Below are 23,256 nucleotides of genomic sequence, written 5' to 3'. Positions count from 1 at the left end.
CTGAAAACTAGTTAAACAGCACAGTTCTCCCAGTATTATGTAGGATAAAAACGGATTACTTAGTCACTAGGAGAAGACGGTAAACTTCCGTATCTCTTAAATAAGGTTTTGTATTACTCACAAAAGCATTTTGGTGTGGAAGGTTTCAAAATAAACACTAGAGCATGAAGTTAAGGCTGCAATATTGTAAACATCTCTAACCATCTTCCTCTGTGTTTCTGTGGTGAACGTTCATCCTTAGAGTCATCATGTGGTTTTCCAAGGAGGTTTTTGTGGCTTGTTATCAGCCTTCAGGATCTCATGGAAGGATGCAGTGCTATTCTGCTGCTTTGTGTGGCAAGATGTACTTCTCTACCTCCCTCTCAGCCACACGTAGCCTGTTTTGAGACAGGAGAGAGATGGGAAGTCCAACTCAGAGAACACCATGCTATCCAGATCTTGACGTTGGCACTAAAAATCCAACAAGTCCTGTCCGGTGTCAGGGCATCATTATGGCCCTCAATGAGGCTCGATGAATTCAAGACAAAGGCTTTCTTTGTGGAAAGAGTGTAAAGGATGTAAACTTAGTCATGGTATTTTGTGGGTGCATCTTCAGGGGGAACTGGGTAGAGACCTTGAGCTGACACGAGAGATTAAGAAGCTCAGCTCAGTGAGCTATAGGTAAAAGGCTTCCTCCTGCTCATCTCCAGTGCACTAAGCCACTCAACCGTGTCAGCAGGACAGCACAAAGCAGATTCAAAACAGAGTTTGTATTCGGAGTACGATTTTAAACCAGTTCCATATTTCCATGTCCATCAGACAGCCCTGGTGAATCTGGTGGCAAATGTGGGCAGATTAAAATGTCTGTCTTTGGGTAAAAATCTTCCTCCAGTTAAATGTGAAGAATAAAAGCATTATAATGTAATTTTTAGAATTTGAATGACATTAAAACAAAACGATGTTGCTTTTGTAATCCTTAAAATGAAATCCAGAGCACTCTAAGACAAAACTAGGGAAACATAGGTCAGAAGCAATCTGAGAAAAAATGGGATGTTACTAGTACTAAGGCAATGTTTGCTATATGGCATTCACTTATATCTGAAGTAGGATTTGTTACTTCAATATATTTTGGGCCACTTGTAGATTATTGCTCTTAAATTAGGTACGTTGATTAAAAATCAGTGGGTCTAACACCAGCCGTGTTACAGACGGTATGCAGAAAGTGTTTCTACTTATTCAAACATTTACTCCATATTTACAGTTGTATAACTGAATATAGTGTTGGGACCCCCTACTGTACAGGTAAATAAGAAATAAGCCAATATATAACTAGGTTTCAGTGTGTAAATGTACCTGCCACAAACAACTGGAATGCTTTAACAGTTGTCTTGGCAGAGAAGTTGAATGAAGTCAGACTGGGAGAAGTTTGTACCAGGACTCTTTTTATCCAGAGTGATTAATTAGACCTCTTTCACGTGGGCTTAAAACAAAAAGGAGCAAGATCTTGAGAGGCAAATGAGTCAATAAGTTGTCATCAGTAATTTGCATTGTTGATGTATAGTATCTCATGGAAAATGATGCATGAGAGGCTGACCATGTGCTAGAAGGAACTTCAGGATATAATGATAATTTATTTGAAGGAAGGAGAATAACCATAATTAAAATACAACAAAAAAACCCCAACCCTACAAGCTGAAAACAGCAGTAATAACAGCCCATGAGGTAAAAGGACATGCAGTATGTGAGAGTTTTAATGTGATAAATCCAGGACCTTTAGCCATATCCTCAAATGTGCTGCTTTCGAATTTCAATCCTCTTGATTGCTAGGAGAACCTTGAAGTGTAGAATATGAATGAATGGTGTCTCTTCAGCTTAGCTACTCCAATTGAAAACAAAAGAGCAATACAATTGCAAGTACTGATCAAGCAGGAATCTCAATAAGAGGAAGACTTAGACTCTTTTCTGAGCCTTAGGCTGGCTGCTACTTCATGTTTAGAGGGCCAAAGCCTGACTAATCCTGGCAGAGGTACCACAATGTATATCAGAGGGAAGGGATGTTCTGAATTCCTCATTTGGCCTTTTCTGTCTTTCTGTACTAAAGCGTATTAAAGCGTATTATTCCAACTATTAATGCTTGATTGTCCTTACATTGTAAGTGCAATAAAAATGGCATCCAAGTGTTAATGAGGATCAGTCCTGTCAACATTTATAATTAAGATTTAAGCATAACGGTGATATAAATGTTTTCACTATGTCTTGCTCCTATAGACTGTCATCTGTATGTGAAGATGCAGCCATCAGTTACGGTAACCCCTGAAGGTTTATGCAGGACTGGGTGCAAGAAATGCAGTGTCCCAGAACTGAGGGCAAGGATACTGTACATAGAACACTCCTCAAAAGTCTACAATAAATTCTAAACTTACAGTTAATGTACAGATATACGTATGTACACTTTGCCCAACTGAGTTTCGAGTATCTGCAGGGATGGACATTCCCATTCTCTATGGGCACCTTGTTTCAGGGCTTAACGAAAACTTTCTTCTTATGCCCATCTGAAATTTCCCTCGCTGCAGTGTTCAAAATTTGCCTCTCATTCTTTCTCTTTGTACCACCAAGAGGATCATAGAATCATAGAATCATAGAATTGTTGAGGTTGGAAGGGACCTTTAAGATCATCGAGTCCAACCTTTAGCCTACCCTGACAAGAGCCACTTCTAAACCATGCCCCTAAGTGCCCCATCTACCCTTTTTTTAAACACCTCCGGGGATGGTGAATCCACCACCTCCCTGGGCAACCTATTCCAATGTTTAATAACCCTTTCAGTGAAAAAATGTCTCCTAATATCTAATCTAAACCTCCCCTGATGTAACTTGAACCCGTTTCCCCTCGTCCTATCACTTGTCACCAGGGAGAAGAGGTCAGCCCCCATCTCTCTACAACCTCCTTTCAGGTAGTTGTAGAGGGTGAGTAGTCTAGTTGTAGAGGAGTCTAGCTCTGTCTTCTTAATAGCCCCTGTTTAGCAGCAGATTACTGCAACTGGATCCCATTCACACCTCTCTAAGACAAAGTCCAAATTACGTAAGGATTTAGTTATATAATTATTTTGTCTATTTAATTCCACATAAATTTTAATGAATTTATAAAAGACACCTAACATTATTTATAATTTGCGCATATTATTAAACGTGCCAGTATAAACTGTGTACAAAGAGTACAGTTCTGTATTAGATTAACTGTTTAGAGTGGATTTTATAGTTTTCATCTTTAAAGTTTAAATTCATAAGTGTCTCCAAGAAAGAGATATTTTATGTACAAAGGACTACCATCTTTTGAAAATGTAGTACTTGCACTCCATTAAGATGACAGTCTGGAACATATCTGAATAAGTGATAAAAATACGCAATACAATCAATCCATGCTTTATGACTTCAGTTTTGGATAGATACCGAGCTCTCTGTAAACCGATTGCAGTTGTCTTTTAGTCCCATAGACCTTAATAGTTTCATTAGAAATGTGAGTCCCAAATTATGAAAAGTTGCCTCAAAATGGAAAAAAAAATAAATCTCCTTTTCTTCCTCTTCAAATGGAGTATTATATAAAACTATGGCTCAAGCACATATTTCATATTTAGTTGCTGGGGCTTCTCAGGCAGAAGGCTTCACTGGCAAGCAGAGCCAGTGGTGTATGTGTTGCCTGGATTTTATGGGGTGCTGTGATTTAGTGAGTGGTCTGCTACGGCCAGTTGGCAGAAGTCAGCTGGAGGATGCCCAGCACTAGAAGGATGTACCAGATTATGTGCTCATATGGAGCCTTGTCATTCTGTGCATGTGCAACAGCTCTGTGTGTACAGGTCTGCTGCTGAATTGTGTGGGAGTTTTGGGGACAAAAATGCTGCTTCCCTTGCTTTCATCTGCACTCTGGTCTTTCTGGTCCCTTTGCCTAGGAGCAGAGTCGGGGAGTACTGAGGCATTCTCAGCACCATGGGACTGGATGGGATGCACCCACGGGGTGCTGTTGGAGACGGTCAATGTCACTGTGAGGACACTACCTTCATCCTAGACAGGTCGTGGCAGTCAGGGGAAATCACTGGAAAAGGACAACCTCACAGCCATGCTCAAAAAGAGGAGGAAGGAGAAGCCAGGGAACTATCATCTGGTCAGTCCCTGGGCAGATCACAGAGCAAAGTCACCTAGAAGTCGTTTCTTCTAGGGATAAGGTGGCTGGGAACAGCCCACGTGGATTTGCTAAGAACCAATGTTGCTTGTCAAACTTCATTGCCTTCTATGATGAAGTGGCTGTTTCAGTGGATGAGTGGGGAGCAGTGGGTATGCCTTCACTTTCAGTCACGTGCAGCATGGTCTCCTGTAGTATCTTTCTAGTCAGACTGGAGACATACAGATTGGATGGGTGAACTACAAGATGAGTGTCAAACCGGCTGGACTGCTGGGCTTCAAAAGTATGGCTAGCAGTTAAAAGCCAGCTGATGTCTCGTTACGAGTGATATTCTTTAGGTTTCAACAGAGGTGGCAGTAATGTCTAGTGTCTTTGTTCCTGGATGATGGGACAAAGTTAACTTTTGCAAGCTCACTGATGACACCAAGCTGGGGAGCAGGGCAGGGAGACTTTCAGAACCTGGAGATGTTTGGAACTTGACTGATCAAGGCTCTTAGCAACCTGAACAAATGCAGGAGTTAGGCCTGTTGTGAGCAGGGGCTGGACCAGGTGATCTACAGAGGCCCCTTAGGACTTAGATTATCCCATGATTCTATATACAGCACCTATGCAAGAAGCACGTTGTATATACACAATAAGCTTCTGTTGAGGAATGTCCAACTTCATAGCAGGGACAGAGCTGCACAAGGCCCTTCATCCAGTGAAACTGTGCTCCTATGTGAGCAAGCGTGTAAGATTTATAATTTTAAGCATGCTTACTCTGTTGCTTATATGTGCAGAATCTTCTCATCTTTAAATCATAAAGTCATTTTGTTCCTCACAGAAATAATGAACCACAAGAGATGCCATTAATAATGCACTCTTCTAGATGTCCTAGATTTAGAAATGGTATGCTAAACCAATATTTTTAGCTATCGATCATCCTTTAAGCAAGAATTTATCATACTTTTGCAAGTAGTCTCTTTTTGTTTGGTCTCTGCAACTCTGTCTAATGTAAAGGTGCCACCTCTGTCAGCTTCTCCTTCTCCATAGTAAAATTTACTTCTATTTCGTGTCAATTTGGGCCACAGAGTTAGTAGAGAGAAGTTCAAAGTGGTTAGATACGGCTCATGCTAGTCTAGAAAACTGAAAACTCTGATGGGTAAACTTTTCCTTTGCCCAGACAAGCGCAAGAGAATTTCGGGTAGCTTTAAATGCAGTGTAACTGAAACTAGTGCTCAGTTGCTGAGGCGAGCAGCTCTGAACAAGAAAAAAATTACAAACAAAAATTAATCCAAGAAGAAACCTACCAAAGAAGTCTCTCTCAACTTATTAATGAGTATTGTTGATGAAAAGTCTATGGAAACTGAGAAAAGAGAGGTCCTGAGAGACCCATGAGAAATGATCAGCAGAAAATCCAGCCCTTATTACTTCTGTGAGTCTCTGAAACAAGGACAGAAACATGAGACCTCTATGTAAATGGAGAGGTGAGGTTTTGTTTGGTCAGTTTTTTGGGTAAGGTAAGGCTTTCTTTGGTTGCTACATTTCCCTCTTCAGAAGGTTAAAGCTGACTGAGTCCATCCTATTCTATCTTTGAGAAGTATGGTGGAAGGCCAGCAGTGAGGAGCCTGTTTACGTGCCTGGCAGCACCCTTTAGCGACCACAGCTGTAGACCAGGGACCTCCTGAGGGGTTAGGCAGGAGATGGGACCTGCTTCCGAGTCTGCCCAAGGGCATGAGCAGCCCCAGGCTGGTGAAGGCAGTTTCCACTAGTGATCGGTGCCTGACTGAGAGTGGAGGAGAGACCCAGAGGGCTCTCACCCTCTCCTCTTCTGCTCAGTCTAGGCAGCTGGCAGCTTTGTTCTTGTGTTATGTCCTGCAAGGATCTTCAAGCTTTCTGAAGGCAGGGATGAGAAAAGGACCATAAATAAGATGGGTGGTGAAGCTGCCTTGCACGGCATCTCAATAGATGTGAGCTGTGAGGATGTGCGCTGCCATGAGGGCCCATGCTGTTGGTTACTGCAGCTCATCTGACAAAGAACAACTGGATAATCTGTTGAGCTTTGATTACTACTAATTAGGTATCCATACTTTGATTCATTTGATGCCATTTCTGTTCCTTAATTCCTACAAAAATAAAATAAGAAGTTCTAAACCCAATTATTTTGTTTGTAATGTAATTACCACTAATGAACGGCTGCCAAAAAGACAATCTTGTCTAAATAGTGTAATAACAATTTGCCAATGGACAGTAGTGTAAATGAGCTGTCCATCACGCAGCACTTTCTTAAATTAAAAGCAAAGCAAGCCAGATCTTTTCCTTCTCCTGATTTTGATCTTGCATAAGCTGAATTGAACAGGCATTAAAAAAAATCACTGCAAGCCTATACACAAGATTGTGACTGATACATGACTCAGGAAAGGAGCCAGAGATCAGAGAATGTAACTGCTCAAAATCGTCTACGTGCTTTATGCTGCCAACTTGCTTACAACTGAGAGTAAATGAGGTGACAAGGCAGCTCTCCATAGGAATGAGTGCACAAGGTTTGAAGCCTGAATATCTTGAAAAGGCACGTAAGCCTGTGCCAGAGGAGAGAATGGATACTCAGGCCAAGATCAACCCAGAACCCTGCAAGCAGACCCAGTGCTGTTGCTTAGTGCTGGGAGCCAGTTCAAAGACAGTCCTCCTGACCCAGCAACAAAATGTCCAAGTTCTTACCCTTAAAACCAAGCACAGCGTACAGGTAATTTGCCACAAAATCTCAAGTGATGGGGCACTGTGCTTCAGATGTTTATGTTACATGTTTATCTTACAATTTATTTAACCTGAAAAAACAATCTTCCATTCAACTAGACCTGCTTGCCGGGATGATTTTACGTTTTCCACGTATTTCTTTTTCTGCTTCAAATGCATCAGCTGTGTTGCTAGAATGCCTGCCTGCCTATTCTGCTGGAAGCATGTATTTGAGAATATCTCAGTAGCAGCCCATAAACAACCAGAGAAGAAACTGATTCTCCAGAATTCAGTTCCTTCTGTGCCCTGCCTCTGTTCAGCTCTCATTTTGAAAAGGGTGGGACCACAGGGCTTGGAGGTGGGATGGAGTGGAGAAAAGTTGAGGTGCTAGATCAAAGTCCTTAAAAAAAACCAAAAAACAAAAACCAAAGCAAAAAACCCAGAACAAAAGCAGTGAGTTATTTGAACTCCATTAGCTTGGCTCGGGAATTTTTATGTGGGGGTATTTCTGGTTTCAGTTAATTTTTGGAGAGATGGTGCTTTCCTACATGTTGGCAGTGTGTGTGCCCATCCTCTGGGATGCTGGCGTCCCCCTCCAGCACGCTGCTCGCCCGCCTTGCGTTGCACCTCTTGCAGCCTTGTCAGAGCAGATCTTGTGGGCAGCTCCCAGTTGTTGCCTGACCTTCATTATTTTAGGTGGGACGGCGCAGAAACAGTGTGCTTTAGTTCATCCCAGTATCTGCAGCACCAGCACGATGTCCAAATAAACATTTTTATCCCTGCGGGAGTTTGGCAGCTGGCTTGCTCCTGCCTTCTCTCCGAGCCCAGGAAATACAGAATTTCTTTCCCAGACCGGGCAGAAGCAGATAATACTGTAGAACTGCAACGAGCCAGATGTATATGATTGCAAAGGAGAAATTACAAAGAAAGGAGTACCTCAAAAAGAAAGGGAAGTAGGGATGTGTGCTCGTTTTTTGTCACTGGGATTTCTGCAGAGAAGAGTTCAAAGCATGGTCGGAGCAAGCAGCGTGGCAGAAGGGAGGGACATATCAGAATGGGGTGGAGGGGTGACTTTGGCTTGTGAAACAGCACCGAGTGCTCGTACAGGACTAATGCCAGTTTATGAGGTTGTTTAACTCAGCATATTAGCAGCAGGACTCTTCTTTGCATGTAGTTCCTTTTAATAATGTCCAATATACAACAATTTTAACCTTCTAATAGAGATCAGAGAGTGCTCTACATATACCTTCTGCTGTTTTAATGTAATAACATTCTGCAGTTATTGATTTACCACAGAGTCTTTTAAAGAAGACAAAATGCTTACCCGTGTTAAAATGTGGAGTTCAAATAATCTAGATAGCAAATGCTTTTGCTTGATAGCCCACATTGCCACCAGCTGTAAATTGTGATATGGTCCTCGGTTTCGGGAATTGAAGCCCACCCAGGAGCAGAAGCAAATGAGTGTGAAGTGGGATGCAGGGCAGCGGAGGATGACTGTGCATTTTAAAAGTTGCTGGGTCCCTTTTTACATGATGTGGATGACCTAATTAATTTGATGCCATCTTATTTTTATCCTACCAATCTTTTTATTTCTTTCTTCGTCTTTTTTCTTTTTCTCTCTCTGAGTGGAATGGAGGCTTATGAGATCATGCTGTGTGGAACTGCATCCATTTCTTTCCTAGCAGCTTTTTGAATCCATCAGTTACTTTCAATGCAATTTAATGCTGAGGTTTCTCTAGGGCCCATGAACACCGGTAGGCAGACAAAGGTGCAGAACAACTGTGGTTCTCTTACTGCTTCGGCAGTCACAGCTCGTGCTTCATTAGGGAGTCCAGGCAGGAGAGAGGCCACACAAAAAGCCCCCCTGGTGGCACAAGCTTGAGTCAGAACTTGTACCTAAGACAGCAAGCAGGAGACAGAAATCAATAGGAAACCTAGCTTCATTAGCACCCCTGCTCCCACAGCTGTTTATTTTCCCTTTACATGTTGCACAAAGGCTTATTTACACCGCTGTTTTCTAGCAAATCTTCACTTCCCATTGACCCCTTGTTTTATATATTCTATAAAGGGTCCTGCCTCCTCCATCATTCACGCCAACTCCCAGTTACCTCCTAGTCTGCTGAAGTGTTTTCTACCTTGAGTCTCATTATATACCCAATTCTGATTATGATGCGGCACACGTAAACAATTTATTTTCTGGGTAAATTAGTTAAGCTGGTTTGTAGCACTTAAAGAAAAGTTCCTTCAGACAGGCAGAGAGAAAGAAGCAAACAGCCTTGAAGAGCAGGCAGACATCAGAGACAGGCAAGACAAATGGCCCTGATTTTGTTCACAAACTGTGTGGGATTCGAGGGAAGGTAGATTAACTCCCTCCTCATTTAGTTAAGGGTTCGCACTGATGGCAATAGAAGTGTTTTTCTCCTCAAGTGAGGAATGAGTGAAAACTCAAGAAGACTTGGAACTGAATGTAGTTGCAGTTGTTTATGTTTTTGGCTAGCAAGATATGTTAGCATTTATTGCCATTTGCCCTACAGGCTTAAATTATAAATTATTTGAGGCAGAGGAAATACTCTTTGTTCCATTTGTGCAGTGCCCAGTACGGTGGGATGCCGATCCGTGGCTGTGGCTTGTACATTGCACAGATGCAAAATAAGGCTAATAAAGGCAGTAGAAAGCACGAAGTTCTTATTTTTCTTTTTTTTTCTTTTTTTTTTTTTTTTTCTTTTTTCTTCTCCATGAAATGAATTCCATGTTGGGAGTCTGGGTGCTGAAAGACATTAGCTTGCAAAAACAGGAAAACAGTATTAGTGCTGGTGGCTCTGGGAGTACAGACCTGCTTTCGGTGTTGCTATTTCTTTAGAAATAAGAATTTCCAGTTTAACACACCATCATTTGCTAAACTCTACAGCATGGAAAATATATTTTGTATCAGCCAGGAAATATGTCCTTGGATACTTGTTAGTGTAGTAACCGTAAAGAAAGGTGATGTTTTTTACCATATATTTGGACTGTGAAGGTTTTTTGCATGTAGATCACCCTAACACTGCTTTCTGCAGTATTTATTATGTAAAGGACTTGAGAGGGTTGAAGAAAATCATGCAAACACCTGCTTGGTGGGTTTCTTACAGGTAATCCCAAAGGTAGAGTTGGCTGAATTTTTTGCAGAAGTAGCAACAGTATAGCGGTACCAAAGTAGTACTGTGTCCAAAAGAATTAGCTTTCCTCATCGGAAGGACACCGGATTACTTTGTTTTCACTATATTTTTATTGTACTAATCCTCTGCTTATATCTTCTGTTTGGAGGCAGGGCAAGACTGGTTGAGACACGAAGAACATTCTCCTCTCAATCCAACATTTAGCTCACTTTTTGTGAGCTGTTGCAGACTGACCACAGATAAAACAAGAAATGTGTTTCCACACTCTTGGGGCACCACATGGTTATATATTGCTTTTATGTTCATGGTTAAACTACTTAAGGGCCAAGACCAAATTTTCTCCCTACGCAGCCCTAGCTAGTAAGCAAGCGTTGCTAAAAAATTGTTGTTTGTTTTTAACCCTTCTTTGGATCATACAGTGCCACCCATTTCCAAGGTCATATTGGAGTTGTGCGAGGAAATCTGAGGGGGTCTGAAATACAGCAGTGACATTTCGTGACGCGCTATGGTTGTAGCATATAATGACTTGCTGTAGTTAACGCATTTGATACAACGTGCTGGGAAGTTGCTGTGCATGGTGAATTGCTCCCAGGCATAAACTGTGCTACTTCAGCTGTGTTGGAGATAGGTCCTAATATCTCTGTGCAATACTACGGTCACGTGTTTAAATGCATAACGTTGTTTAGAGCTAGCTTCGGGACATTTAAAATAGCGTTTCATTCCATTTTGTGAACAGACCCTAAGTTTAGCACAGTTTTGTTTGGTGGGATTTTTTTTGTTTGGTTTTGGTTTTGGTTTTGTTTGTTCAGGTTTTTTTTTATAAACTGATTTCTTTTTAACTGAAGTGGAAACAGTTTAGCAAACCTGGACTCTTGTAGGCAGACTGTGCTGACTGGGAGGGTAAGTTTGTGGGCTGAGTTTTGCATCTGCTGAAACTATATAAAAATCTTAGCGTGAACTGCAAGCTAAGATGATACTGTTGCTCAATTTGCTTTAACTAAAAGTGCCTGCAAAAGATCAGGCTAATTAAGACTGTCTCCAAGGACGTAAAAAATGCACAATCCTATTAAAATACTCTTGAGCTTTTAATTATTTTCAGGTGGAAGTGCCATAGAAGTTTGTGCCTGGATATCCAGAACCAGCTGCCTTAGAGACTTGGTTGGGAAAACTGCAGGTGGTTCTATTGGATGGACACAGGAGTTTAAGCAGGAGCTGGGGCCCAGCATGAACCTCAGCTCCCAGAAAAACTACCAGTGCAAGCATATACTGTCTCTCTTGTCAGAGCTACTCCACTTTGTACTAACAATGGCTTTTGGAATAGGCTTCCACATATCCCAGAAGAACGTAGTACATACTGCTTCTGTATCATAGAGCCACAGAATAATTTAGGCTGGCTAGGACCTCCGGAAGTCTGGTCCCTGCTCATTCCAGAGTTTGATTGGGTTGCTGAGGGCCTTGGCCAGTCAAGTTCTGAACATCTCCAGGCTGTAGATCCCAAAACCTCTCTGGGCAGCCCATTGTCCTGTCTGATCTTCCTCACTGGAAAGATTATTTTTTTCCTTCTGTCCAGCTGGCATTTCCTTTCCTGCAGCTTATGACTGCTACCTCCTGCCTTAGCTGTAGAGCTCTGAGAAGAGTCTAGCTGGCTGTTGACTCTGTCCACCCATGAGGTAATGGAAGAGCCCACTAGCTTTCATTCTTCCTTCCCTCCTGCAGGCAGGAGAAGCCCAGCTCCCTCAGCCTCTCCTGGTGTCCCATGGTCTCCAGCCCCCTGCCCATCTTGGTGGCCCTTCCTCTGCTGCACTACCTCCAGTATGGCAGCAACAGCTCTCCTGTGCTGGGGGGCCCACAGCCAGACATAGTACTCAAGATTAAATCTCTTCCTTTCGCTTTCAAATGAATATTTAAAGATTTTCAGCACAGAATTTATTCCTATCTTCCCTCCACATTTCGAAGTGATTTGTGTCCGTATAGTGAGGTCTGTAGTGTTTTTTTTCCATCTCACAAGTATGGATTTATTAATGACACAAGCGAAACTATTTTTTCAACCCTTACTCTGGGTTCGATGCCTGGGAAAAAAGACAGAAACCTGGTCTTTTCTGGCCTTGTGTGATCACACACGATCACCAGCTTCTGCAAGGGAATCCTGCACTGGTTCCTCCGCAGTCATTGCCAGATGAAAATAACAATAACAGCTGTCAATGCAAAATGTGGGCTAGTTCTCAGTGTTTCAGTTCCCAGTCTCTCCCTAATTTGGAATATAAGCAGCTCTTACCACCATCAGAAGATATGTCTGACATCTTTTTGAGGTGAGAAAACACAGGTAACAAAGTAACCCTGTAATCTTTAATAATAATCTCCATTATCCTGACACTTTGCAACTATCTTATTTTTTGGCAATTCAGAGATATCAAAGTGATATTGAACTAATGAAAATTAATTTGCTCTTGTGTTTGAACAGTATAATAAAACATGAGGAAATGTACTTATCTTTGGATGGACTCAGGTCTCTTCTAAAACATAAAAGAAGAACTCCACCCTTTTAAAGTTACTTTCCATACGTTCTTAAAGCAAAAGGACACACGTGTGGGGGGAAAGGGAAGAATTAGGAGAACTCCAGCCAGTTTGGGAGATCTGATTTTAGTGGTGTTTGGTTAGGCTCATCCCTGGGATGCTGATTAAAAAACCAAACCATAGGTCACCAACGATGGGAGAGTGACATGGCAGTTGACACTGCGAGCCTGGGGGAGCCCCAGAGCTGGAGAGCAGCCGTGCTTCTAAGGAGGCTCTGTTCTGCAGTTCTCACTGAAGTCTGCTGAAATTCAACACTTCCCTTTAATGAAACCTTGCAGAAACAAAGGGCTTGATACTTCTGATTGGGGATAAATATCTCTGCTAAATCTGCTGATCTTAGGGGGTTTGGGGGCTGCAGTTTAAACATTATTGGTATTCTCATGTTAACAGAAACAGAGACTGTATCAATTTGCCTGTCTTAGATGATCTTGGCTGATGAAATATAAAGATACAATAAACACTGAAAATAATTTGTTCAACGGATTATTCCTGAAGTTATCTACTCCTTGGCCTTAGCATTCCTGAAATACTATCCCTATTTGCAGGCTTCAAAATCGTATAGTATACCATTGGTATACAATATGCAAATTCAGAAATGAAATTGATAATCCACTTATCAAAGCTGGAGACATCTCTCTGAGCCACACCATTCTGTGAATTATTTAAATAATAAAAGGGAACCCTCACTAGGTTTCCACTGAAGGTCTGCTCTCTCAGGGCTTTTTGTCTGCACAGCACTTGTCTAAGCAGAAAAGTTCCGTTCTGTGGTTGTGTTTAGTTTCCACAGCAGTTAAGGCTTGCAGGTGACCACAATTTTTCCTTAATCTTAGAGAGACAAATTTCCTTTGGGAACCAGTCACAGACTTCCAAACTTGGAACAGAAATTCATGTATCAGAACATTATCTAGCGTGGTGGTAGTAAGCGTGGTGGTATGCAGCTACAGATTATTTATCTGTAACCTCAGTGCTAGGTGTATTTGTAGCTTTTGTACCGTCTGCTAACAGTTATATTCAGCAACCAGCACAAATACTGATTAAACACAAGCAATTAATGGTGTTGCTTCCATGCCTGTCTTGAGAGACTAAGCCTGTATCTCCACGGCAGCTTTGCCTGCTCTAATGCTCCAGAAAGTTCCTTAAACTTTCATGTGTTAACATGGAAAAAATCCTTTGTTCTCTAAAAAAGGGGAATCCAGTTTTGGTCATCTGGAAATACTAGAAAAATACTCCAGGCTAGCGTGCTGGTCCTGCACGTAGAAATCTAGCCAGGATCCTAGTAGCATCAAGACAGGCATCTCCTGAGCGTGAGATGCTTAAAAGTCTGTCAGGCAAATAGTCCCTGCAAGTTTTTTTTACTATTGGGTGAGTGGTACCTGTAAACGTTTTATCTCACTAATTACTACATCAGTATGTAAATCTGCTAGGGTTAGTCAAAGAAAGCAGGAGCCTGTAGCTTCCATAGGGTTCCTGGAGTGCCTGCTGGTACCGCAGTTAGAAGTCAGCATTAAAATTCAGGGCTCTGTAGTGTTCTTTGGGCACAGACTTCTGTCAGGGCTAGCAAGTTACTCTGATACCTTGGACCTTCCGGGAAACGGTTTTAGGAATGATCAAGACTAAATTAGCGTGGAGGTCTGAAGCACTGCAAATAAAGGCCTGGACGGAGGCTTGTGCCTGAACTGAGTCAAGAGGGATTATAAGGCTGAATGGAGAATTCTTTCTGATAGGGTTGCTTTATTTTGCATATAAGTGGACTCTCAGCACTATTGAAACCATTAAGGTTGGACTGGATCAGAGGCAGGCTAGATTTAGGACTGCACTAAACCAGGTTACAGAAGAATCCCATGGTTTCAGTCAGGAAGTTCAGATGGCCCATGACCATTCTTCAGATTATTTGAGTTATGATATTTTTGGTCTTTATTTTAGGGCATGACTTTTAGCATTTCAAGGTAATAAATTGTCTGTTAATCTAGTAGAGATATTAAAAAATTAAAATCAATCTGGCCTACCTTTGATCTGGAGACCACAGTAACGAAGTACATTAAAATGTTTTTGTTTTCTTATCAGAAAATATTACTGGCCCCTGAGGAAAGTGGCAAGTAGAATTTTGCAAAACTGGTATAACCAGAAGCCACAAATTTTCACAGATTTTTTTTTTTGCTACACAAAAATTTAAATAAGCAATAATACATAGTAAATCAGCAATATCTTGGGGTTTTTTGCAAGTCAGTAGAAAAAACCTGAGTACTGTTTGGCCTCATTAAAGGAAAAATAATGCTGATGGTAGACTCGCGTGGGTGAATTCAGAGCTGAGGAAGAAAAGTCAGATATAAAAACTGCAGATTTTGTCTGTTGTTTTATCTTCAGTTGCTTTGTTATGCCACTTAAAACAGCAGCATGTATTAAGGGTGGATATTGGTGTTTTCTCAGAAAGACAGCCTTTAAGGTTAAATATCAGTAGAGCATTAATCCAAGACATTCCTATTTCTTGCAGATTTGAAATAATTTAACAGATCCACGGCAGACCTGACTGTACTGAACGTTACAGTAACACAGAGCTAAAGCAGGAATTCACCCTATAAAAATGCAGAACATACAAAACATTGCATTCTGAGTAAGCAGTTCATGGGGTTATTATGAAGGCTGTATTTTCCCTTTTGTAAGGAAAAAGAGCAAAGTTTTTAAGAGTATTGGAAACAGAGGCACATGTAATTTTGATTTAATCATTTAATTAAACAGTTTTGGTGTAAGTGGGAAGAAGTATTTCTTCAAATACTTCTGTAATAATTTATCCTAAATTGAATTTAGTAAACTTTAGTAAACTTTTTGATGACAGTCTGTTTTTTTCAAGTCTTCTGGTTAACTAGATAGTATTCCAAAGGTACTTTGCCAAACTAAAAGGAAAATAGTTAAACATAGAATATGTGCTGACTGCTTCCATTACTCACGTGCTAAATGACATGTAGTTTCAGTGAGACTATTGTTCAGACTAGATGGAAAAATGGTAGGTTTTAGATGTTTGTGCCCTTGGGATGACTAGTGACTTCACTAAACAACCTGATTACTAAAATCATTTGGAATATTTAATTTCTGTTTGATAGTAATTTTAACCCATCTGCCTCACTTCAAAGTAAAACTGTAAGCACATGCCAATAGGTGAGCATGGACTGACAGCCAGTAATTGCTGAAATGCCACCAGCTACTGTTTAAAGGTACAAAAGAGCTCGTGATTGTGAACAGAAGTGAAAAGGGCTGAAGGGGGGAATTTTTTTTGACAGAGTGAAGGTTTTCCAGAGTGACTAGACATCCAAAGAAATAAATAATAAAACCTTGCCTGAAGGCCGGGAGCTCCTGTTTGTTTCATGACGTGAGCTCCGCCGCCCGGGCAAGCAAAGTGGGCTATTCCTCCCAGTAAAACAAAGCCCCGTTTGAAAGCTCTGCTGCGCAGCCAGGGAAGCAACGTGTCATGTATTATAACAAAACCTGTCTTCCCTGGAACGTGGTCTGTACAGAAGATATTTTTTTAAATTAGATCAATCTGGATGGTTCAGGCACTTGAACTATATATTTACTAGATAAACATTCACAATAGATTAGAACACAAAGTATTTTATTTCTTGTTATTTCTTTCAGCTCTGTTTGTTGTTTTACTGCTCTTACAAAAAAGCGTGCTCCGTGGGAAGGCATGCCTTGCATTTATGCTGACTTCACCCAGGAACCCTTACTGGCTCGTGTGTTTACCTCGCACACAAATAAAGCACATCCAGATTTGAACTCTGTCACTTGGATTCTGCTGGAAATAAAAAAAACAAGTCGCTTCGGCCCACTCTTCCGCAGAGATTTGGCTTATTTAGGCTCTCGAGCTGCATGCAGCATGTTTTCTGGAATGCGTAGCCTGGTTATATCAATCATAAAAAGCGCAGGAGGACACATTTAATGCTGTTTGTCTACTTTACAGCTCGGGAATTGTCACCCATGCTTGTCGCTCCTCTTTACTCTTGATCTGCTTTGTCTCAGGTTTTCTTCTGTTTTTGTTTGAGATTTGGTTTCTGATCTGCTGGTGCAAGAAGTAGAAAGCATCCAAGTAGCAGGATTGTGATGGAAGGATGCGCTTTTTTACGCAACAGATAACTTAATAGTGGAACTCATTACCATGGGTTATTGTAGGGGTCAAACATCTAAATGGATTAAAAAGATCACAGAGGGCTATTAAACACAGCAGCTTGATGTCACCTTGCCTCAGAGGTCCCCATATCTCTCTATCTCCAGAATTGTATACAAGGAAGAATCTTTTGATATGTGTGATTTCTTGTATGCTTTTCTGAACATCTATTACTTGTCATTGAGAAAGAGTAAATGATGGGCTTGGATCCATCTCTGATGCATTCCAGTATGCCTCGTCCTATAGTGTAAGCTAATTCTGAACTACAGGAAGACCTACCTGGCTTTTGTGTCTCTCTTCCTAATCACTCCCTATGGTCTGCATGGGATAGCTTCTAAGTGAGCAAGCTGCTTTCTGTAAATGTTGTCATTAAGTGCTCAGTTCCTAGGTTGATGCTAAAGGTTTTGCTAGGTGGAAAGATACACAGTGTCAGCAAGAGCAGGGTTGCTCCAAGAGAGAGGATGAGCTGGGAGCCAGGAGTAACAGAGGCAGGGCAGTCACCCCAGCAACCAGGACACAGTCCCAAAATACCAGGGAACACAGCTGGGTTACTCTTAGGGTCTATTGACAGTCCCAGACACGGTGAGGTAATGAAATAAATCCAGTGTCCACCCAGGGATGCCCGTCAGGAGCAGCAGAAGATGGGGCTGGAGACATGGTTACAACATAGGGCTGAGGATCAGCCAGAAAAAACAGTCAACAAGTTAGGACAGCAAAGGACAAGGACAGGTATTGGTGTACCTTCAACACAGCTCAAGAGCCTGAGCTTAAATAAGCCCCGAAAAGAAGATGGGTGTGAGGAAGACCAAGGTGCGGGCGGTCATAATAATTAAGGTCAACTGGTGGCCCAGGCTCCTTTGCAGACTTAGCCCTTTGTGTCAGGTATGGTATTGGTTTTTTGTGGTTTTTTTCTTTTTTTCTTTTCCCGGTCATCAGTGGGTTACTAATACGAGTTGGTGTGATAGATGAATCTCTGGTAATATTTAATGAAATAGATCATAAGCTGAGTAAAAATCGGGGAGACCTTATAGCAGCCTTCCAGTAGCTAATGGGGGCCTACAGGAAAGCCGTGGAGGGACGCTTTATCAGGGAGTATAGTGATAGGACGAGGGGTAACGGTTCTAAACTGAAAAAGGGGAGATTTAGATTAGATATTAGGAAGAAATTCTTTCCTGTGAGGTTGGTGAGGCACTGGAACAGGTTGCCCAGGGAAGCTGTGGCTGCCCCATCCCTGGAAGTGTTCAAGGCCAGGCTGGATGGGGCTTTGAGCAGCCTGGTCTGGTGGGAGGTGTCCCTGCCCATGGCAGGGGGTTGGACTAGATGATCTTTAAGGTCCCTTCCAACAATAACCATTCTGTGATTCTGTGAAAAAATGATGGGGGCTCTGCAGCACTTGGTAAATGACAACGGAGAATCCAAGCTCCCCATGCTGTTTTGGTAGACCAAGTTATTAGTGTCTTACTAATCAGTAAAAGTTAACATACACTGTTAGGATAACAGTCAGAAGGAAGTCTGCAATAACTAAATAATTTTACTCTCTGGGACTTCTAAGTCAACATCTGCAGCAAAACCAGGCAAATACTAACAATTAAAATAGACAGAAAAAATAAACCAATGAAAACTGTAATCAATACTGAGGGAATGTCCTAAGCCAAGTTCTACACTTATTTGCAGTCTATGGATTTCCAGGCATGTGCATTAGCTTAAATCAGAGTAAATTGGCTTGTGTTTCAAAGATAGAACGCTACAGCATATTTTGACATAAATTTTAACAATCCACTTACATTTAATAGAATAACATAAACTTCTTTGTAATGACCAGAATGGTTTATATATCTGCTGTAAATCAGAAAAAAGCTAACATAAATAGCTTCTGTCAAGTCCACTACACGACGATTGATTTTTTAATATATTTTTTAAAAAGTAATTTGCAATTTTCTGACAGTTTGAGTAACTGCTTAGATTTAAATTGTAATTGATTAAGTAGTTTTCACTGTATCCAGACCCTTTAAATGTCTTGTTGCTTATCCATAAATAGGAATTTAGACCTGTAGGACGGGTGTAGCTCCGGCAGAGGGAGATGGTGGTTTAGGGGATTTAGATGCTCGCAAGACTGGGACCATCCTGTGGACCAGATTACCCTAATAGCAGGCTACTGCTTCATAAATGCTTCTGCCAAAGTGGATTGAGTGAAGAAATGAAGAAGTACAGTGATGTAGAAACACAGGATTGTGTTTCTGAGGTTCATCCAGAAACTCTTCTGATCTGGAAGTGCTGCAAATCTCGGGTTAATATTTTTGTAAATTCCCTCTTTATTTTTATAGGAATTGATATCATACTTTTCAGTCATGTAAGAATGCTGGTTGTATTACACAAGGGTTTGATAGCAGCTTCTTAGATAACGATGAGTTCTGAAAATGGGCTTATGATTCGGCATCCTTCCTGGCAGAAAATCTGGCCTTCCCATGGGTAATATTAAGCTGCATCAGTTTATGAATGCTTTAAAGTTTATTTACAGCTTTTTCTGTGATTTTTCTTTATAATGTGCAATTTAATCCTGTCTTTTCATAATGCTGAGGCAAAAATGCAAATACTATAGCACCAGTAAAATGAAGGAAGCCAGAAAAATAGCAGTGGTATCCTGATACATATCTGTCATGTGATACATAGAATAATAGGAAACCAACAGTAAACTGACTTGAAGAGATGGACGAGAACCGTCGGTGTAAAATCCTGGCCCCGATGCTGACATGAGGGTTAGTTCCATTACCAGCAGCTGGGCAGAGGGGATGAACAAGCAGAAATGGAAGCTCAGAATTATTTTTTTGGGGGGTGGGGTGGGTGGAAGAAATGGGAATAGAAATTGATTTTATACAGTATTAGCGTATCAGATTTAGTATCTCTGTCTTATATATATTGTGTATCCAGTTGTATCAGAAAAGGCCAGTTAGCTTGGCTTACTCTCTTAACCTTCTTTCTCCAAAGCTCTGAATAATGTCTCAAACATATATTTTATGAAGAAGCCCAGATGCAATTTTCTAGTTTCATATAAGCGTCCTTTGATTTCCTGTGCCATTTTAGTTCTAAAATAATCTATTTCAAAGCATTTTCATATGTTTTTGATAACATCATGATAAAAATTGGCTGAACAGATGTGATGTATATTGTCTGGCAGAGACAAATGGGAAAAAAAATCCTACAGCTGGTATTGTATACCAACTCCATTGCGGACTTTTGAACTTGCACAAATAATAACAATTAATGGTTATCTATGCCAAGAGAAAGCATATATTACCAGTTTATATAACAATCCAAATTCTGGTTGATTTACATGGCTCTAAATTTTTGCATCTATAGCTGTTCTCTATTCTCCTTTGTCATCCACTCATCTGTGCACAATCGCTTTTCCTGCATTGTTCTAAAAGCAGCACAAGCAAATTGTCCAAACAGAAACTGACATTTTTTTGTCTTAAAAAAAAGCAAAAGTAAGCATGATCCAAAATTTTCTCAGAGAATTTATAAACTGAAAATTGAGTTTTATCACTTTGTTGGAGAAAGGAAGAAAAAACTATTTCATAACTCATCCATTTTCTGATAAAACTTTGTTGAACAAGTGATTTGTGATTAAAAATCTTCAGTAGAACATTTTTGGGGGATGAAGAAAAGGAGCAAAAGGGTTCTATTCCAATGCTAAGTTGCAGTTTCTCCTGAAATTTCCCCAACCCAAAATTGTTTTTCTGAATTTCTTTAGCTTCTGGCATGTTAGCTCTTGCATTTTGCAAACAGCATATTAAATAATATTTTCTGTAACTTAAAGGGGGGAAAAATATACGTAGATGGCCAGATGATAGTCGTATTCACTGAATATCCAATATCTTTCCATTAAGGCTGCTGAGAAAATTTGTAAGTCTGGCACGTAATATGCCACGAATGTCTTCCCATGTTAAAAACATGTCTGAATTTCTTAGAACTCAATACATAAAATTATGTAATAGGCGCCAACATTCTCATTATATTCCTGTAGGATTAGGTGCCGAAACATCTCTGGAGACCTGGCTTCTATTGCCAGCTTCTGCAAGGCTTTGAACGTGTCCTTGAGTGAAGCTCTGAACTAAACCTACACAAAATGTTTGGGGAATTGTAATACTTCAAATCGCTCCCTCACTCTCAGGTTGAACCAGCATCTCTGAGCTCGGTATGTAAGTCCCTGCAAGGTACGTTAAAAAAAGTAGGCAATAAAGATATTATATTTTTAAAAAGCCAGTCTCTTAAGCAACCACTTAAATTAATCAAAAGAAAGTGTTTCTTTAGTGCTTTAAAATATCACATGTTCATTTGGAAATGACCAGTCCTTTTCCTATTCGTTCCTGACTTCTTAATGACTAGCCTTCTTTTCCTTATATTGCCTCCTTTTCCCTTTTATACATGCAGGTGCATTATTAACCCTTCTCTCCTCCTTCTGCTCCACTTGCTGGTCTTGTCACCACAGCATCCCTTCCCCAGAAAAGGGTATAAATTTAGAAGCAAACACCCAGTCGCAGTTCTGACCTGTGTAATGGTTTAATATTTTATCAGTAATTTGGGCTAAGCGTAGTGATCCTTACAAAGTTTAGTAGCTTCTGGTTTTACTTCTCCCTGGCTGGAAAGACCTCATGCGTGCTCACCAGCAGGAACGATTTTCTCCTAAAGACAGTTCCCTGATGTTGGCAAAATGGGGCATGTTCCTTGCTGGGACCACAGCTTCAGGAAATTTTAACATGAAACATGTTCCTCACTTAATGGAAAAATTTTGATTGTAACTAAACAACCTGGGATGATGATAGCCTAGTTTTATTTAGAAATGGACATTTTAACGATTTTTGTATCAAAATATTTCTTTCAAGCAAACAAAGACTTATTTTGTTTCAAGTCATGGGCATTGTTTTTAAAATCAAACATATTGGGCTGCCAATACCCTGTTTTCTGCTATTTCTACTTTGTGTAAGAGCAACCAAGACTTCCCAAAAACTTAAAAGCAGAACTAAGATCCAAGCAGACAGCTGGGGTTTGGATGGTTCTGATGCTAAGCACAAGGGCTTCAACAAAACCATCAGCAAACAAAGGGATACTGGCAGAGCACTGATAATTTAATCTGGATAAATATATATATATTTTTATTAGATATCTCAGCCTTTACATTTAAAAAAAAAAAAAAAGAAAGAAGGAAAAAGAGAAAAAAGAAGCAGAGCTGAGGGAGCAATACTTTTTTTGAACAAAGGTATCTTGATAGTGGAAAAGAGAAAAGCAGAAGACTGTCATCTCCTTGTTTTCCTTGATGCCTGCTACAAAGAACTTGTCTACTGTCTCCTACGCATATTTGGAAAGAAGAAACCCTTCTCAGGAATATATTTGATAGTCTCACGTCTCTAACTTTGCTAAAAGACTTTTGAATCTGTGTACAGCTTTACCTCAAACTTTGCTCCTTCAACAATTCTTCTTCAGAGAAACGTGTAATACAGAGACATCTGTGGAATTTTCTGCTGACAATAATTGCAAGAAAACATGCAGTAGCTTCTGTAAAAACCTTTATTTCTGAAAACGATCAAATGTTGGCAGCTCAACCTCAGATTTGTGTATTTAAATCAGCTTTGAAAGAGTAACTTCAGTAGTAACATCTAGCCATGGAACCAGATTTGAAAAAAAAAGTATAGCAATGCAATGTGTGGAAGATGCAGTCAATTCAATTCTGTGTTATTATCTATAGGATAAAGCACATAAACAGTCCTTGGAGTAGGGTCTAGAAACTCAGTTCCCTTCTTTCCACCGATGCTATTGCCTTGCAAAAAAAAAAAAAAAAAAAAAAAAAGAAAAGTGGTGCCGCCATCATATTTTCAGTCAAGCCCCATCTTGTTAATGCCTAATGAATAAACAGGTGGGAACTTCAAGAATTTTTCTTCATAAGGGATTTATGCAGAAAAATTCTACTTTTTGTGACGATATAAGGAATGCAATGATCATCTATGCTTACAGGACTCTTAAAAGTATTACTTTTCTGTGTGTGTCTGAAAGCAGAATTTTTAGGTGTTTAGGATATTCTAATGTCACAAGTAGCTGCAACAATAGTATCAGAATGCTTCTAGGTTAGATATCCAGGTCGACTGGGTACTGCAGGCCTGTAACTCCAACTTTATCTAAAATCTGCTTCAGTCCCTATTTAGACACCTACATCCTTTTTTTAGCCCTAAAATTTGATATTTTTGCTTACCTTCCTCATCAGTAAAATAAGGATAATGGGGAACATTTTCTGCATCTGTTTCCTACTGTAAATTCTTTAATGCATTTCTGTATTTGTACAAACTTAAATTTCAGATGTAGGCTCTGGATGTACTTCTGGTACATTAATATGCTATAAAGTAACAGCACATAGAAGGAGAATAATTAACATTTTCCACCAAGTACTAGATTTAATATAAATTAAATATAATTTTAGCACTGAAATACTATTTCACCCTATCCATGTTTTA

The sequence above is a fragment of the Larus michahellis genome, chromosome 3, assembly GCF_964199755.1.
Source record: "Larus michahellis chromosome 3, bLarMic1.1, whole genome shotgun sequence".
NCBI lineage: Eukaryota > Metazoa > Chordata > Aves > Charadriiformes > Laridae > Larus > Larus michahellis.
The sequence above is the reverse complement of the archived record's forward strand: the minus strand, read 5'-3'. Positions refer to the sequence as shown.